The following is a 20,356-nucleotide window of genomic DNA, read 5'->3' on the forward strand; positions in this document are numbered from 1 at the left end:
AATCCAGAAAGGCAGGACAGGCCATGGAGAACTGGGAGCCTTGTTATGCTGATGGGCGGGATGTAATTTGCCAACAGACACTCGGGAGAAGTGTATGGTGTTTCCTGAAACATCTAAAAAACAAAGCAACAGAGCCTAGGGCACTTCCACTTACGGTCCTATAGCTTAGGGAAATTAAAATCAAAAAGACACAGCCACCCCAAAGTTTGGGACGCCTCTGTTTACAAGAACCTCTTTTACCGTACAAGTTCAATATCACAGAAAGTGAAAAATGGATAAAGGACTTGTGGTACTTACGTACAATGCAGTATCACTCAGCAATGAAATCTATGTCATCAGGCCCTTAGCAGCACAATGAGTGGATTCAGGTATGATGATTCTAACTGAAATAAGTCACACAGAAAAAGAAACATCATAAGATATCAGTAATACATGGAATGTAAACTTGGCTACACAGGAACTGAATTACAGAACAGAACACGGTCTCAAATTTAGAAAACCAACTTATGCTTGCTTAAGGGGAAAGGTGAGTTGGGGAGCTGCATAAAACCAGAGATTGAAATGAGCACAGATAATGTTCCTTAAGCCAAATATGGAAGAGACAAGAGCTACTCCTTGCTCAACGAAATGGACTCAACACCGCATATTAAACGCCTAAGAATGTACCTGACTAGTAAGTATCTTAAAACCTATGGATTGCTATGTCTCCGAAAGAGAATCAAGCATGTGTACAGGGGCATAAACGCAGCAGGGATAGGATTGGAGAGGTTCGGTGAGCAAATGAAGACCCTTTGAAGTCATATTGCATGGTACCCATTCCACGGGTTTCAACTACCCAGGTTTAAGGTATTCTTCCTTCAGCTAAAACATGCGTGTGGAACCTAGAGTATGATCAACATGTGATCGGGAGACGTGTTCAAATATGTCTCAGTTTTCGTACCCTGGTACTCGGGTGCAACATTCCAGACGCTTTACTAACACTCTCCCGACTTGGAGAGTCAGTCCCTTTAACCTCCTGTTTGGCCCAGTTTGCAATTTCTGCGGAAGATGAACAGGAATAGCGTTAACCAATGAGAGACTAGCTGGAGGTGTCTGGACGGGCAAATTTAACTCTCATTTCCCACCAGGAAGAGGAATTAACCAAAGGCTCAGCGTGCCATGCCGGAACCAGATTAGGGCCTGAAGCCATCCTGGGGTGTTGCGGCCAGGTCACAAGAAAGCGAGTTGAAGAAAGGAGCTCAGGGGCACTGTAATTCACAAACTTGCAGAGTTATAAATGACAGCTATCGTCCAAAAATATACTGAAGTAAGGCTGCCAAGAGGACTTGAAAGCGGGACAGAATTGCAGGAAACCGATTTCAGGAGGTAGACTGGAATTGCATTGAAAGCATAGGAAAAGAGGCAGAACGTCCACAATGATGCACTTGGCCAAAAAGGGCATATGCGTTTTTTCCTGAATATATTCAGGAAAAAACGCATACGCCCTTTTTGGCCAACCAAGCAAGCTTGCAAAGGAAATCTGCACTACAATGAAGACTCACTTCCCCCCGGTCAAAAGGGCCATCTGAAAAAAGTGTAAAATCCAGAAAGGCAGGACAGGCCATGGAGAACTGGGAGCCTTGTTATGCTGATGGGCGGGATGTAAATTGCCAACAGACACTTGGGAGAAGTGTATGGTGTTTCCTGAAACATCTAAAAAACAAAGCAACAGAGCCTAGGGCACTTCCACTTATGGTCCTATAGCTTAGGGAAATTAAAATCAAAAAGACACAGCCACCCCAAAGTTTGGGATGCCTCTGTTTACAAGAACCTCGTTTACAGTACAAGTTCAACATCGCAGAAAGTGAAAAATAGATAAAGAAGTTGTGGTATTTCCTTACAAAGCAATATCACTCAGCAATGAAATCTATGTCATCAGGCCCTTAGCAGCACAATGAGTGGATTCAGGTATGATGATTCTAACTGAAATAAGTCACACAGAAAAAGAAACATCATAAGATATCACTAATACACGGAATGTAAACTTTGCTACACAGGAACTGAATTACAGAACAGAACAGGGTCTCAAATTTAGAAAACCAACTTATGCTTGCTTAAGGGGAAAGGTGAGTTGGGGTGCTGCATAAAACCAGAGATTGAAATGAGCACAGATAAATTTCCTTAAGCCAAATATGGAATAGACAAGAGCTACTCCTTGCTCAACGAAATGGACTCAATACCCCATATTAAACGCCTAAGAATGTACCTGACTAGTAAATATCTTAAAACCTATGGATTGCTATGTCTCCAAAAGAGAATCAAGCATGTGTACAGGGACACTAATGCAGCAGTGATAGGATTGGAGAGGTTCGGTGGGCAAATGAAGACCCTTTGAAGTCATATTGCATGGTACCCATTCCACGGGCTTCAACTACCCACGTTTAAGGTATTCTTCCTTCAACTAAAACATGCATGTGGAACCTAGAGTATGATCAACCCTGTGATCGGGAGACGTGTTCAAATATGTCTCAGTTTTCGTACCCTGGTACTCGGGTGCAACATTCCAGACGCTTTACTAACACTCTCCCGACTTGGAGAGTCAGTCCCTTTAACCTCCTGTTTGGCCCAGTTTGCAATTTCTGCGGAAGATGAACAGGAATAGCGAGAACCAATGAGAGACTAGCTGGAGGTGTCTGGACGGGCAAATTTAACTCTCATTTCCCACCAGGAAGAGGAATTAACCAAAGGCTCAGTGTGCCGTTCCGGAACCAGATTAGGACCTGAAGCCATCCTGCAGTGTTGCGGCCAGCTCAAAAGAAAGCGAGTTGAAGAAAGGAGCTCAGGGGCACTGTAATTCACAAACATGCAGAGTTATAAATGACAGCTATCGTCCAAAAATAGACTGAAGTAAGGCTGCCAAGAGGACTTGAAAGCGGGGCAGAATTGCAGGAAACCGATTTCAGGAGGTAGACTGGAATTGCATTGAAAGCATAGGAAAAGAGGCAGAACGTCCACAATGATGCACTTTGCCAAAAAGGTCGTATGCGTTTTTTCCTGAATATATTCAGGAAAAAACGCATACGCCATTTTTGGCCAACCAAGCAAGCTTGCAAAGGAAATCTGCACTACAATGAAGTCTCACTTCCCCCCGGTCAAAAGGTTTATCTGAAAAAAGTGTAAAATCCAGAAAGGCAGGACAGGCCATGGAGAACTGGAAGCCTTGTTATGCTGATGGGCGGGATGTAAATTGCCAACAGACACTCGGGAGAAGTGTATCGTGTTTCCTGAAACATCTAAAAAACAAAGCAACAGAACCTAGGCCACTTCCACTTATGGTCCTATAGCTTAGGGAAATTAAAATCAAAAAGACACAGCCATCCTAATGTTTGGGACGCCTCTGTTTACAAGAACCTCGTTTACAGTACAAGTTCAACATCGCAGAAAGTGAAAAATGGATAAAGAAGTTGTGGTATTTACTTACAAAGCAATATCACTCAGCAATGAAATCTATGTCATCAGGCCCTTAGCAGCACAATGAGTGGATTCAGGTATGATGATTCTAACTGAAATAAGTCACACAGAAAAAGAAACATCATAAGATATCAGTAATACACGGAATGTAAACTTGGCTACACAGGAACTGAATTACAGAACAGAACAGGGTCTCAAATTTAGAAAACCAACTTATGCTTGCTTAAGGGTAAAGGTGAGTTGGGGTGCTGCATAAAACGAGAGATTGAAATGAGCACAGATAAAGTTCCTTAAGCCAAATATGGAATAGACAAGAGCTACTCCTTGCTCAACGAAATGGACTCAACACCGCATATTAAACGCCTAAGAATGTACCTGACTAGTAAGTATCTTAAAACCTATGGATTTCTATGTCTCCGAAAGAGAATCAAGCATGTGTACAGGGGCATAAACGCAGCAGTGATAGGATTGGAGAGGTTCGGTGAGCAAATGAAGACCCTTTGAAGTCATATTGCATGGTACACATTCCACGGGTTTCAACTACCCAGGTTTAAGGTATTCTTCCTTCAGCTAAAACATGCATGTGGAACCTAGAGTATGATCAACCTTGTGATCGGGAGACGTGTTCAAATATGTCTCAGTTTTCGTACCCTGGTACTCGGGTGCAACATTCCAGACGCTTTACTAACACTCTCCCGACTTGGAGAGTCAGTCCCTTTAACCTCCTGTTTGGCCCAGTTTGCAATTTCTGCGGAAGATGAACAGGAATAGCGAGAACCAATGAGAGACTAGCTGGAGGTGTCTGGACGGGCAAATTTAACTCTCATTTCCCACCAGGAAGAGGAATTAAACAAAGGCTCAGCGTGCCGTGCCAGAACCAGATTAGGGCCTGAAGCCATCCTGCGGTGTTGCGGCCAGCTCAAAAGAAAGCGAGTGGAAGAAAGGAGCTCAGGGGCACTGTAATTCACAAACCTGCAGAGTTATAAATGACAGTTATCGTCCAAAAATAGACTGAAGTAAGGCTGCCAAGAGGACTTGAAAGCGGGGCAGAATTGCAGGAAACCGATTTCAGGAGGTAGACTGGAATTGCATTGAAAGCATAGGAAAAGAGGCAGAACGTCCACAATGATGCACTTGGCCAAAAAGGGCGTATGCGTTTTTTCCTGGAAAAAATGCATACGTCCTTTTTGGCCAACCAAGCAAACTTGCAAAGGAAATCTGCACTACAATGAAGTCTCACATCCCCCCGGTCAAAAGGGCCATCTGAAAAAAGTGTAAAATCCAGAAAGGCAGGACAGGCCATGGAGAACTGGGAGCCTTGTTATGCTGATGGGCGGGATGTAAATTGCCAAGAGACACTCGGGAGAAGTGTATGGTGTTTCCTGAAACATCTAAAAAACAAAGCAACAGAGCCTAGGGCACTTCCACTTATTGTCCTATAGCTTAGGGAAATTAAAATCAAAAAGGCACAGCCACCCCAAAGTTTGGGACGCCTCTGTTTACAAGAACCTCATTTACCGTACAAGTTCAGTATGACAGAAAGTGAAAAATGGATAAAGAAATTGTGGTACTTACGTACAATGCAGTATCACTCAGCAATGAAATCTATGTCATCAGGCCCGTAGCAGCATAATGAGTGGATTCAGGTACGATGATTCTAACTGAAATAAGTCACACAGAAAAAGAAACATCATAAGATATCACTAATACACGGAATGTAAACTTGGCTACACAGGAACTGAATTCCAAAACAGAACAGGGTCTCAAATTTAGAAAACCAACTTATGCTTGCTTAAGGGGAAAGGTGAGTTGGGGTGCTGCATAAAACCAGAGATTGAAATGAGCACAGATAAAGTTCCTTAAGCCAAATATGGAATAGACAAGAGCTACTCCTTGCTCAACGAAATGGACTCATCACCCCATATTAAACGCCTAAGAATGTACCTGACTAGTAAGTATCTTAAAACCTATGGATTGCTATGTCTCCAAAAGAGAATCAAGCGTGTGTACAGGGGCATAAACACAGCAGTGATAGGATTGGAGAGGATCGGTGAGCAAATGAAGACCCTTTGAAGTCATATTGCATGGTACCCATTCCACGGGTTTCAACTACCCAGGTTTAAGGTATTATTCCTTCATCTAAAACATGCATGTGGAACCCAGAGTATGATCAACCGTGTGTACGGGAGACGTGTTCAAATATATCTCAGTTTTTCTCCCCTGGTACTCGGGTGCAACATTCCAGACACTTTACTAACACTCTCCCAACTTGGAGAGTCAGCGCCTTTAACCGCCTGTTTGGCCCAGTTTGCAATTTCTGCGGAAGATGAACAGGAATAGCGAGAACCAATGAGAGACTAGCTCGAGGTGTCTGGACGGGCAAATTTAACTCTCATTTCCCACCAGGAACAGGAATTAACCAAAGGCTCAGCGTGCCGTGCCGGAACCAGATTAGGGCCTGAAGCCATCCTGCGGTGTTGCGGCCAGCTCACAAGAAAGCGAGTTGAAGAAAGGAGATCAGGGGCACTGTAATGCACAAACCTGCAGAGTTATAAATGACAGCTATCGTCCAAAAATATACTGAAGTAAGCCTGCCAAGAGGACTTGAAATCGGGGCAGAATTGCAGGAAACCGATTTCAGGAGGTAGACTGGAATTGCATTGAAAGCATAGGAAAAGAGGCAGAACGTCCACAATGATGCACTTGGCCAAAAAGGGCGTATGCGTTTTTTCCTGAATATATTCAGGAAAAAACGCATACGCACTTTTTGGCCAACCAAGCAAGCTTGCAAACGAAATCTGCACTACAATGAAGTCTCACTTCCCCCCGGTCAAAAGGGCCATCTGAAAAAGTGTAAAATCCAGAAAGGCAGGACAGGCCATGGAGAACTGGGAGCCTTGTTATGCTGATGGGCGGGATGTAAATTGCCAACAGACACTCAGGAGAAGTGTATGGTGTTTCCTGAAACATCTAAAAAACAAAGCAACAAAGCCTAGGGCACTTCCACTTACGGTCCTATAGCTTAGGGAAATTAAAATCAAAAAGACACAGCCACACCAAAGTTTGGGACGCCTCTGTTTACAAGAACCTCGTTTACAGTACAAGTTCAACATTGCAGAAAGTGAAAAATGGATAAAGAAGTTGTGGTATTTATTTACAAAGCAATATCACTCAGCAATGAAATCTATGTCATCAGGCCCTTAGCAGCACAATGAGTGGATACAGGTATGATGATTCTAACTGAAATAAGTCACACAGAAAAAGAAACATCATAAGATATCAGTAATACATGGAATGTAAACTTGGCTACACAGGAACTGAATTACAGAACAGAACACGGTCTCAAATTTAGAAAACCAACTTATGCTTGCTTAAGGGGAAAGGTGAGTTGGGGTGCTGCATAAAACCAGAGATTGAAATGAGCACAGATAAAGTTCCTTAAGCCAAATATGGAATAGACAAGAGCTACTCCTTGCTCAACGAAATGGACTCAACACCGCATATTAAACGCCTAAGAATGTACCTGACTAGTAAGTATCTTAAAACCTAGGGATTGCTATGTGTCCGAAAGAGAATCAAGCGTGTGTACACGGGCATAAACGCAGCAGTGATAGGATTGGAGAGGTTCGGTGAGCAAATGAAGACCCTTTGAAGTCATGTTGCATGGTACCCATTCCACGGGTTTCAACTACCCAGGTTTAAGGTATTCTTCCTTCAGCTAAAACATGCATGTGGAACCTAGAGTATGATCAACCGTGTGAATGGGAGACGTGTTCAAATATGTCTCAGTTTTCGTACCCTGGAACTCGGGTGCAACATTCCAGACGCTTTACTAACACTCTCCCGACTTGGAGAGTCAGTCCCTTTAACCTCCTGTTTGGCGCAGTTTGCAATTTCTGCGGAAGATGAACAGGAATAGCGAGAACCAATGAGAGACTAGCTGGAGGTGTCTGGACGGGCAAATTTAACTCTCATTTCCCACCAGGAAGAGGAATTAACCAAAGGCTCAGCGTGCCGTGCCGGAACCAGCTTAGGGCCTGAAGCCATCCTGGGATGTTGCGGCCAGGTCACAAGAAAGCGAGTTGAAGAAAGGAGCTCAGGGGCACTGTAATTCACAAACTTGCAGAGTTATAAATGACAGCTATCGTCCAAAAATATACTAAAGTAAGGCTGCCAAGAGGACTTGAAAGCAGGGCAGAATTGCAGGAAACTGATTTCAGGAGGTAGACTGGAATTGCATTGAAAGCATAGGAAAAGAGGCAGAACGTCCACAATGATGCACTTGACCAAAAAGGGCGTATGCGTTTTTTCCTGAATATATTCAGGAAAAAACGCATACGCCCTTTTTGGTCAACCAAGCAAGCTTGCAAAGGAAATCTGCACTACAATGAAGTCTCACTTCCCCCCGGTAAAAAGGGCCATCTGAAAAAAGTGTAAAATCCAGAAAGGCAGGACAGGCCATGGAGAACTGGGAGCCTTGTTATGCTGATGGGCGGGATGTAATTTGCCAACAGACACTCGGGAGAAGTGTATGGTGTTTCCTGAAACATCTAAAAAACAAAGCAAAAGAGCCTAGGGCACTTCCACTTACGGTCCTATAGCTTAGGGAAATTAAAATCAAAAAGACACAGCCACCCCAAAGTTTGGGACGCCTCTGTTTACAAGAACCTCTTTTACCGTACAAGTTCAATATCACAGAAAGTGAAAAATGGATAAAGAACTTGTGGTACTTACGTACAATGCAGTATCACTCAGCAATGAAATCTATGTCATCAGGCCCTTAGCAGCACAATGAGTGGATTCAGGTATGATGATTCTAATTGAAATAAGTCACACAGAAAAAGAAACATCATAAGATATCAGTAATACACGGAATGTAAACTTGGCTACACAGGAACTGAATTACAGAACAGAACACGGTCTCAAATTTAGAAAACCAACTTATGCTTGCTTAAGGGGAAAGGTGAGTTGGGGTGCTGCATAAAACCAGAGATTGAAATGAGCACAGATAAAGTTCCTTAAGCCAAATATGGAATAGAAAAGAGCTACTCCTTGCTCAACGAAATGGACACAACACCCCATATTAAACGCCTAAGAATGTACCTGATTTGTAAGTATCTTAAAACCTATGGATTGCTATGTGTCCGAAAGAGAATCAAGCGTGTGTACACGGGCATAAACGCAGCAGTGATAGGATTGGAGAGGTTCGGTGAGCAAATGAAGACCCTTTGAAGTCATGTTGCATGGTACCCATTCCACGGGTTTCAACTACCCAGGTTTAAGGTATTCTTCCTTCAGCTAAAACATGCATGTGGAACCTAGAGTATGATCAACCGTGTGAATGGGAGACGTGTTCAAATATGTCTCAGTTTTCATACCCTGGAACTCGGGTGCAACATTCCAGACGCTTTACTAACACTCTCCCGACTTGGAGAGTCAGTCCCTTTAACCTCCTGTTTGGCCCAGTTTGCAATTTCTGCGGAAGATGAACAGGAATAGCGAGAACCAATGAGAGACTAGCTGGAGGTGTCTGGACGGGCAAATTTAACTCTCATTTCCCACCAGGAAGAGGAAATAACCAAAGCCTCAGCGTGCCATGCCGGAACCAGATTAGGGCCTGAAGCCATCCTGGGGTGTTGCGGCCAGGTCACAAGAAAGCGAGTTGAAGAAAGGAGCACAGGGGCACTGTAATGCACAAACCTGCAGAGTTATAAATGACAGCTATCGTCCAAAAATATAGTGAACTAAGGCTGCCAAGAGGACGTGAAAGCGGGGCAGAATTGCAGGAAACCGATTTCAGGAGGTAGACTGGAATTGCATTGAAAGCATAGGAAAAGAGGCAGAACGTCCACAATGATGCACTTGGCCAAAAATGGCGTATGCGTTTTTTCCTGAATATATTCAGGAAAAAACGCATACGCACTTTTTGGCCAACCAAGCAAGCTTGCAAAGGAAATCTGCACTACAATGAAGTCTCACTTCCCCCCTGTCAAAAGGGCCATCTGAAAAAAGTGTAAAATCCAGAAAGGCAGGACAGGCCATGGAGAACTGGGAGCCTTGTTATGCTGATGGGCGGGATGTAAATTGCGAACAGCCACTCGGGAGAAGTGTATGGTGTTTCCTGAAACATCTAAAAAACAAAGCAACAGAGCCTAGGGCACTTCCACTTATGGTCCTATAGCTTAGGGAAATTAAAATCAAAAAGACACAGCCACCCCAAAGTTTGGGATGCCTCTGTTTACAAGAACCTCGTTTACAGTACAAGTTCAACATCGCAGAAAGTGAAAAATGGATAAAGAAGTTGTGGTATTTCCTTACAAAGCAATATCACTCAGCAATGAAATCTATGTCATCAGGCCCTTAGCAGCACAATGAGAGGATTGAGGTATGATGATTCTAACTGAAATAAGTCACACAGAAATAGAAACATCATAAGATATCAGTAATATATGGAATGTAAACTTGGCTACACAGGAACTGAATTACAGAACAGAACACGGTCTCAAACTTAGAAAACCAACTTATGCTTGCTTAAGGGGAAAGGTGAGTTGGGGAGCTGCATAAAACCAGAGATTGAAATGAGCACAGATAATGTTCCTTAAGCCAAATATGGAAGAGACAAGGGCTACTCCTTGCTCAACGAAATGGACTCAACACCGCATATTAAACGTCTAAGAATGTACCTGACTAGTAAGTATCTTAAAACCTATGAATTGCTATGTCTCCAAAAGAGAATCAAGCATGTGTACAGGGGCATAAACGCAGCAGTGATAGGATTGGAGAGGTTCGGTGAGCAAATGAAGACCCTTTGAAGTCATATTGCATGGTACCCATTCCACGGGTTTCAACTACCCAGGTTTAAGGTATTCTTCCTTCAGCTAAAACATGCGTGTGGAACCTAGAGTATGATCAACATGTGATCGGGAGACGTGTTCAAATATGTCTCAGTTTTCGTACCCTGGTACTCGGGTGCAACATTCCAGACGCTTTACTAACACTCTCCCGACTTGGAGAGTCAGTCCCTTTAACCTCCTGTTTGGCCCAGTTTGCAATTTCTGCGGAAGATGAACAGCAATAGCGAGAACCAATGAGAGACTAGCTGGAGGTGTCTGGACGGGCAAATTTAACTCTCATTTCCCAACAGGAAGAGGAATTAACCAAAGGCTCAGTGTGCCGTGCCGGAACCAGATTAGGGCCTGAAGCAATCCTGGGGTGTTGCGGCCAGGTCACAAGAAAGCGAGTTGAAGAAAGGAGCTCAGGGGCACTGTAATTCACAAACTTGCAGAGTTATAAATGACAGCTATCGTCCAAAAATAAACTGAAGTAAGGCTGCCAAGAGGACTTGAAAGCGGGACAGAATTGCAGGAAACCGATTTCAGGAGGTAGACTGGAATTGCATTGAAAGCATAGGAAAAGAGGCAGAACGTCCACAATGATGCACTTGGCCAAAAAGGGCGTATGCGTTTTTTCCTGAATATATTCAGGAAAAAACGCATACGCCCTTTTTGGCCAACCAAGCAAGCTTGCAAAGGAAATCTGCACTACAATGAAGTCTCACTTCCCCCCGGTCAAAAGGGCCATCTGAAAAAAGTGTAAAATCCAGAAAGGCAGGACAGGCCATGGAGAACTGGGAGCCTTGTTATGCTGATGGGCGGGATGTAAATTGCCAACAGACACTTGGGAGAAGTGTATGGTGTTTCCTGAAACATCTAAAAAACAAAGCAACAGAGCCTAGGGCACTTCCACTTATGGTCCTATAGCTTAGGGAAATTAAAATCAAAAAGACACAGCCACCCCAAAGTTTGGGATGCCTCTGTTTACAAGAACCTCGTTTACAGTACAAGTTCAACATTGCAGAAAGTGAAAAATGGATAAAGAAGTTGTGGTATTTCCTTACAAAGCAATATCACTCAGCAATGAAATCTATGTCATCAGGCCCTTAGCAGCACAATGAGTGGATTCAGGTATGATGATTCTAACTGAAATAAGTCACACAGAAAAAGAAACATCATAAGATATCAGTAATACATGGAATGTAAACTTGGCTACACAGGAACTGAATTACAGAACAGAACAGGGTCTCAAATTTAGAAAACCAACTTATGCTTGCTTAAGGGGAAAGGTGAGTTGGGGTGCTGCATAAAACCAGAGATTGAAATGAGCACAGATAAAGTTCCTTAAGCCAAATATGGAAGAGACAAGAGCTACTCCTTGCTCAACGAAATGGACTCAACACCGCATATTAAACGCCTAAGAATGTACCTGACTAGTAAGTATCTTAAAACCTATGGACTGCTATGTCTCCGAAAGAGAATCAAGCATGAGTACAGGGGCATAAACGCAGCAGTGATAGGATTGGAGAGGTTCGGTGAGCAAATGAAGACCCTTTGAAGTCATATTGCATGGTACCCATTCCACGGGTCTCAACTACCCAGGTTTAAGGTATTCTTCCTTCAGCTAAAACATGCATGTAGCGCCCAGAGTATGATCAACCGTGTGAACGGGACGTGTTCAAATATATCTCAGTTTTCGTACCCTGGTACTCGGGTGCAACATTCCAGACCCTTTACTAACACTCTCCCCACTTGGAGAGTCAGCGCCTTTAACCTCCTGTTTGGCGCAGTTTGCAATTTCTGCGGAAGATGAACAGGAATAGCGAGAACCAATGAGAGACTAGCTGGAGGTGTCTGGACGGGCAAATTTAACTCTCATTTCCCACCAGGAAGAGGAATTAACCAAAGGCTCAGCGTGCCGTGCCGGAACCAGATTAGGGCCTGAAGCCATCCTGCGGTGTTGCGGCCAGGTCACAAGAAAGCGAGTTGAAGAAAGGAGCTCAGGGGCACTGTAATTCACAAACCTGCAGAGTTATAAATTACAGCTATCGTCCAAAAATATATTGAAGTAAGGCTGCCAAGAGGACTTGAAAGCGGGACAGAATTGCAGGAAACCGATTTCAGGAGGTAGACTGGAATTGCATTGAAAGCATAGGAAAAGAGGCAGAGCGTCCACAATGATGCACTTGGCCAAAAAGGGCGTATGCATTTTTTCCTGAATATATTCAGGAAAAAACGCATACGCCCTTTTTAGCCAACCAAGCAAGCTTGCAAAGGAAATCTGCACTACAATGAAGTCTCACTTCCCCCTGGTCAAAAGGGCCATCTGAAAAAAGTGTAAAATCCAGAAAGGCAGGACAGGCAATGGAGAACTGGGAGCCTTGTTATGCTGATGGGCGGGATGTAAATTGCCAACAGACACTGGAGAGAAGTGTATGGTGTTTCCTGAAACATCTAAAAAACAAAGCAACAGAGCCTAGGGCACTTCCACTTATGGTCCTATAGCTTAGGGAAATTAAAATCCAAATGACACAGCCAACCCAAAGTTTGGGATGCCTCTGTTTACAAGAACCTCGTTTACAGTACAAGTTCAACATTGCAGAAAGTGAAAAATGGATAAAGAAGTTGTGGTATTTACTTACAAAGCAATATCACTCAGCAATGAAATCTATGTCATCAGGCCCGAAGCAGCATAATGAGTGGACTCAGGTACGATGATTCTAACTGAAATAAGTCACACAGAAAAAGAAACATCAAAAGTTATCACTAATACACGGAATGTAAACTTGGCTACACAGGAACTGAATTCCAAAACAGAACAGGGTCTCAAATTTAGAAAACCAACTTATGCTTGCTTAAGGGGAAAGGTGAGTTGGGGTGCTGCATAAAACCAGAGATTGAAATGAGCACAGATAAAGTTCCTTAAGCCAAATATGGAATAGACAAGAGCTACTCCTTGCTCAACGAAATGGACTCAACACCCCATATTAAACGCCTAAGAATGTACCTGAATAGTAAGTATCTTAAAACCTATGGATTGCTATGTCTCCAAAAGAGAATCAAGCGTGTGTACAGGGGCATAAACGCAGCAGTGATAGGATTGCAGAGGTTCGGTGAGCAAATGAAGACCCTTTGAAGTCATATTGCATGGTTCCCATTACACGGGTCTCAACTCTCCAGGTTTAAGGTATTCTTCCTTCAGCTAAAACATGCATGTGGAGCCCAGAATATGATCAACCGTGTGAACGGGAGACGTGTTCAAATATGTCTCAGTTTTCCTCCCCTGGTACTGGGGTGCAACATTCCAGACGCTTTACTCACACTCTCCCCACTTGGAGAGTCAGCGCCTTTAACCTCCTGTTTGGCCCAGTTTGCAATTTCTGCGGAAGATGAACAGGAATAGCTAGAACCAATGAGAGATTGCCTGGAGGTGTCTGGACGGGCAAATTTAACTCTCATTTCCCACCAGGAAGAGGAATTAACCAAAGGCTCAGCGTGCCGTGCCGGAACCAGATTTGGGCCTGAAACCATCCTGCGGTGTTGCGGCCAGCTCACAAGAAAGCGAGTTGAAGAAAGGAGCTCAGGGGCACTGTAATTCACAAACCTGCAGAGTTATAAATGACAGCTATCGTCCAAAAATATACTGAAGTAAGGCTGCCAAGAGGACTTGAAAGCGGGGCAGAATTGCAGGAAACCAATTTCAGGAGGTAGACTGGAATTGCATTGAAAGCATAGGAAATGAGGCAGAACGTCCACAATGATGCACTTGGCCAAAAAGGGCGTATGCGTTTTTTCCTGAATATATTCAGGAAAAAACGCATACGCCCTTTTTGGCCAACCAAGCAAGCTTGCAAAAGAAATCTGCACTACAAAGAAGTCTCACTTCCCCCCGGTCAAAAGGGCCATCTAAAAAAAGTGTAAAATCCAGAAAGGCAGGACAGGCCATGGAGAACTGGGAGCCTTGTTATGCTGATGGGCGGGATGTAAATTGACAACAGACACTCGGAGAAGTGTATGCTGTTTCCTAAAACATCTAAAAAACAAAGCAACAGAGCCTAGGGCACTTCCACTTATGGTCCTATAGCTTAGGGAAATTAAAATCAAAAAGACACAGCCACCCCAAAGTTTGGGACACCTCTGTTTACAAGAATATCGTTTACCGTACAAGTTCAATATCACAGAAAGTGAAAAATGGATAAAGAACTTGTGGTACTTACGTACAATGCAGTAGCACTCAGCAATGAAATTTATGTCATCAGGCCCGTAGCAGCATAATGAGTGGATTCAGGTACGATGATTCTAACTGAAATAAGTCACACAGAAAAAGAAACATCATAAGATATCAGTAATACATGGAATGTAAACTTGGCTACACAGGAACTGAATTACAGAACAGAACACGGTCTCAAATTTAGAAAACCAACTTATGCTTGCTTAAGGGGAAAGGTGAGTTGGGGTGCTGCATAAAACCAGAGATTGAAATGAGCACAGATAAAGTTCCTTAAGCCAAATATGGAATAGACAAGAGCTACTCCTTGCTCAACGAAATGGACTCAACACCGCATATTAAACGCCTAAGAATGTACCTGACTAGTAAGTATCTTAAAACCTATGGATTGCTATGTCTCCGAAAGAGAATCAAGCATGTGTACAGGGGCATAAACGCAGCAGTGATAGGATTGGAGAGGTTCGGTGAGCAAATGAAGACCCTTTGAAGTCATGTTGCATGGTACCCATTCCACGGGTTTCAACTACCCAGGTTTAAGGTATTCTTCCTTCAGCTAAAACATGCATGTGGAACCTAGAGTATGATCAACCGTGTGAATGGGAGACGTGTTCAAATATGTCTCAGTTTTCGTACCCTGGAACTCGGGTGCAACATTCCAGACGCTTTACTAACACTCTCCCGACTTGGAGAGTCAGTCCCTTTAACCTCCTGTTTGGCCCAGTTTGCAATTTCTGCGGAAGATGAACAGGAATAGCGAGAACCAATGAGAGACTAGCTGGAGGTGTCTGGACGGGCAAATTTAACTCTCATTTCCCACCAGGAAGAGGAAATAACCAAAGCCTCAGCGTGCCATGCCGGAACCAGATTAGGGCCTGAAGCCATCCTGGGGTGTTGCGGCCAGGTCACAAGAAAGCGAGTTGAAGAAAGGAGCACAGGGGCACTGTAATGCACAAACCTGCAGAGTTATAAATGACAGCTATCGTCCAAAAATATAGTGAACTAAGGCTGCCAAGAGGACTTGAAAGCGGGGCAGAATTGCAGGAAACCGATTTCAGGAGGTAGACTGGAATTGCATTGAAAGCATAGGAAAAGAGGCAGAACGTCCACAATGATGCACTTGGCCAAAAATGGCGTATGCGTTTTTTCCTGAATATATTCAGGAAAAAACGCATACGCACTTTTTGGCCAACCAAGCAAGCTTGCAAAGGAAATCTGCACTACAATGAAGTCTCACTTCCCCCCGGTCAAAAGGGCCATCTGAAAAAAGTGTAAAATCCAGAAAGGCAGGACAGGCCATGGAGATCTGGGAGCCTTGTTATGCTGATGGGCGGGATGTAAATTGCCAACAGCCCCTCGGGAGAAGTGTATGGTGTTTCCTGAAACATCTAAAAAACAAAGCAACAGAGCCTAGGGCACTTCCACTTATGGTCCTATAGCTTAGGGAAATTAAAATCAAAAAGACACAGCCACCCCAAAGTTTGGGATGCCTCTGTTTACAAGAACCTCGTTTACAGTACAAGTTCAACATCGCAGAAAGTGAAAAATGGATAAAGAAGTTGTGGTATTTACTTACAAAGCAATATCACTCAGCAATGAAATCTATGTCATCAGGCCCTTAGCAGCACAATGAGAGGACTGAGGTATGATGATTCTAACTGAAATAAGTCACACAGAAAAAGAAACATCATAAGATATCAGTAATACATGGAATGTAAACTTGGCTACACAGGAACTGAATTACAGAACAGAACACGGTCTCAAATTTAGAAAACCAACTTATGCTTGCTTAAGGGGAAAGGTGAGTTGGGGAGCTGCATAAAACCAGAGATTGAAATGAGCACAGATAATGTTCCTTAAGCCAAATATGGAAGAGACAAGAGCTACTCCTTGCTCAACGAAATAGACTCAACACCGCATATTAAACGTCTAAGAATGTACCTGACTAGTAAGTATCTTAAAACCTATGAATTGCTATGTCTCCAAAAGAGAATCAAGCATGTGTACAGGGGCATAAACGCAGCAGTGATAGGATTGGAGAGGTTCGGTGAGCAAATGAAGACCCTTTGAAGTCATATTGCATGGTACCCATTCCACGGGTTTCAACTACCCAGGTTTAAGGTATTCTTCCTTCAGCTAAAACATGCATGTGGAACCTAGAGTATGATCAACATGTGATCGGGAGACGTGTTCAAATATGTCTCAGTTTTCGTACCCTTGTACTCGGATGCAACATTCCAGACGCTTTACTAACACTCTCCCGACTTGGAGAGTCAGTCCCTTTAACCTCCTGTTTGGCCCAGTTTGCAATTTCTGCGGAAGATGAACAGGAATAGCGAGAACCAATGAGAGACTAGCTGGAGGTGTCTGGACGGGCAAATTTAACTCTCATTTCCCACCAGGAAGAGGAAATAACCAAAGCCTCAGCGTGCCATGCCGGAACCAGATTAGGGCCTGAAGCCATCCTAGGGTGTTGCGGCCAGGTCACAAGAAAGCGAGTTGAAGAAAGGAGCACAGGGGCACTGTAATGCACAAACCTGCAGAGTTATAAATGACAGCTATCGTCCAAAAATATAGTGAACTAAGGCTGCCAAGAGGACTTGAAAGCGGGGCAGAATTGCAGGAAACTGATTTCAGGAGGTAGACTGGAATTGCATTGAAAGCATAGGAAAAGAGGCAGAACGTCCACAATGATGCACTTGGCCAAAAAGGGCGTATGCGTTTTTTCCTGAATATATTCAGGAAAAAACGCATACGCCCTTTTTGGCCAACCAAGCAAGCTTGCAAAGGAAATCTGCACTACAATGAAGTCTCACTTCCCCCCGGTCAAAAGGGCCATCTGAAAAAAGTGTAAAATCCAGAAAGGCAGGACAGGCCATGGAGAACTGGGAGCCTTGTTATGCTGATGGGCGGGATGTAAATTGCCAACAGACACTTGGGAGAAGTGTATGGTGTTTCCTGAAACATCTAAAAAACAAAGCAACAGAGCCTAGGGCACTTCCACTTATGGTCCTATAGCTTAGGGAAATTAAAATCAAAAAGACACAGCCACCCCAAAGTTTGGGATGCCTCTGTTTACAAGAACCTCGTTTACAGTACAAGTTCAACATCGCAGAAAGTGAAAAATGGATAAAGAAGTTGTGGTATTTACTTACAAAGCAATATCACTCAGCAATGAAATCTATGTCATCAAGCCCTTAGCAGCACAATGAGTGGATTCAGGTATGATGATTCTAACTGAAATAAGTCACACAGAAAAAGAAACATCATAAGATATCAGTAATACATGGAATGTAAACTTGGCTACACAGGAACTGAATTACAGAACAGAACAGGGTCTCAAATTTAGAAAACCAACTTATGCTTGCTTAAGGGTAAAGGTGAGTTGGGGTGCTGCATAAAACCAGAGATTGAAATGAGCACAGATAAAGTTCCTTAAGCCAAATATGGAAGAGACAAGAGCTACTCCTTGCTCAACGAAATAGACTCAACACCGCATATTAAACGCCTAAGAATGTACCTGACTAGTAAGTATCTTAAAACCTATGGACTGCTATGTCTCTGAAAGAGAATCAAGCATGAGTACAGGGGCATAAACGCAGCAGTGATAGGATTGGAGAGGTTCGGTGAGCAAATGAAGACCCTTTGAAGTCATATTGCATGGTACCCATTCCACGGGTCTCAACTACCCAGGTTTAAGGTATTCTTCCTTCAGCTAAAACATGCATGTAGCGCCCAGAGTATGATCAACCATGTGAACGGGACGTGTTCAAATATATCTCAGTTTTCGTACCCTGGTACTCGGGTGCAACATTCCAGACCCTTTACTAACACTCTCCCCACTTGGAGAGTCAGCGCCTTTAACCTCCTGTTTGGCGCAGTTTGCAATTTCTGCGGAAGATGAACAGGAATAGCGAGAACCAATGAGAGACTAGCTGGAGGTGTCTGGACGGGCAAATTTAACTCTCATTTCCCACCAGGAAGAGGAATTAACCAAAGGCTCAGCGTGCCGTGCCGGAACCAGATTAGGGCCTGAAGCCATCCTGTGGTGTTGCGGCCAGCTCACAAGAAAGCGAGTTGAAGAAAGGAGCTCAGGGGCACTGTAATTCACAAACCTGCAGAGTTATAAATTACAGCTATCGTCCAAAAATATATTGAAGTAAGGCTGCCAAGAGGACTTGAAAGCGGGACAGAATTGCAGGAAACTGATTTCAGGAGGTAGACTGGAATTGCATTGAAAGCATAGGAAAAGAGGCAGAGCGTCCACAATGATGCACTTGGCCAAAAAGTGCGTATGAGTTTTTTCCTGAATATATTCAGGAAAAAACGCATACGCCCTTTTTGGCCAACCAAGCAAGCTTGCAAAGGAAATCTGCACTACAATGAAGTCTCACTTCCCCCCGGTAAAAAGGGCCATCTGAAAAAAGTGTAAAATCCAGAAAGGCAGGACAGGCCATGGAAAACTGGGAGCCTTGTTATGCTGATGGGCGGGATGTAATTTGCCAACAGACACTCGGGAGAAGTGTATGGTGTTTCCTGAAACATCTAAAAAACAAAGCAACAGAGCCTAGGGCACTTCCACTTACGGTCCTATAGCTTAGGGAAATTAAAATCAAAAAGACACAGCCACCCCAAAGTTTGGGACGCCTCTGTTTACAAGAACCTCTTTTACCGTACAAGTTCAATATCACAGAAAGTGAAAAATGGATAAAGAACTTGTGGTACTTACGTACAATGCAGTATCACTCAGCAATGAAATCTATGTCATCAGGCACTTAGCAGCACAATGAGTGGATTCAGGTATGATGATTCTAATTGAAATAAGTCACACAGAAAAAGAAACATCATAAGATATCAGTAATACACGGAATGTAAACTTGGCTACACAGGAACTGAATTACAGAACAGAACAGGGTCTCAAATTTAGAAAACCAACTTATGCTTGCTTAAGGGGAAAGGTGAGTTGGGGTGCTGCATAAAACCAGAGATTGAAATGAGCACAGATAAAGTTCCTTAAGCCAAATATGGAATAGACAAGAGCTACTCCTTGCTCAACGAAATGGACACAACACCCCATATTAAACGCCTAAGAATGTACCTGATTAGTAAGTATCTTAAAACCTATGGATTGCTATGTGTCCGAAAGAGAATCAAGCGTGTGTACACGGGCATAAACGCAGCAGTGATAGGATTGGAGAGGTTCGGTGAGCAAATGAAGACCCTTTGAAGTCATGTTGCATGGTACCCATTCCACGGGTTTCAACTACCCAGGTTTAAGGTATTCTTCCTTCAGCTAAAACATGCATGTGGAACCTAGAGTATGATCAACCGTGTGATCGGGAGACGTGTTCAAATATGTCTCATTTTTCGTACCCTGGTACTCGGGTGCAACATTCCAGACGCTTTACTAACACTCTCCCGACTTGGAGAGTCAGTCCCTTTAACCTCCTGTTTCGCCCAGTTTGCAATTTCTGCGGAAGATGAACAGGAATACCGAGAACCAATGAGAGACTAGCTGGAGGTGTCTGGACGGGCAAATTTAACTCTCATTTCCCACCAGGAAGAGGAAATAACAAAAGCCTCAGCGTGCCATGCCGGAACCAGATTAGGGCCTGAAGCCATCCTGGGGTGTTGCGGCCAGGTCACAAGAAAGCGAGTTGAAGAAAGGAGCACAGGGGCACTGTAATGCACAAACCTGCAGAGTTATAAATGACAGCTATCGTCCAAAAATATAGTGAACTAAGGCTGCCAAGAGGACTTGAAAGCGGGGCAGAATTGCAGGAAACTGATTTCAGGAGGTAGACTGGAATTGCATTGAAAGCATAGGAAAAGAGGCAGAACGTCCACA

General features: G+C 43.6%; 2 long non-coding RNA genes across 2 annotated transcripts in view; one reads left to right on the forward strand and one right to left on the reverse strand.

The window, feature by feature from the left end:
• The window catches only part of LOC307181475, a 392,267-nt gene that overhangs the window by 340,381 nt on the left and 31,530 nt on the right, over positions 1-20,356 (forward strand). The gene's annotated exons all lie outside the window — the stretch shown is intronic.
• The window catches only part of LOC307181473, a 456,719-nt gene that overhangs the window by 73,250 nt on the left and 363,113 nt on the right, over positions 1-20,356 (reverse strand). Inside the window, exon 2 of the long non-coding RNA XR_013826868.1 lies at positions 17,664-17,745. This is a non-coding gene — a long non-coding RNA (uncharacterized lncRNA). The remainder of the gene's footprint in view (positions 1-17,663; positions 17,746-20,356) is intronic.

The sequence above is a fragment of the Stenella coeruleoalba genome, assembly GCF_951394435.1.
Source record: "Stenella coeruleoalba genome assembly, contig: scaffold_28, whole genome shotgun sequence".
Classification (NCBI taxonomy): Eukaryota; Metazoa; Chordata; class Mammalia; order Artiodactyla; family Delphinidae; genus Stenella; species Stenella coeruleoalba.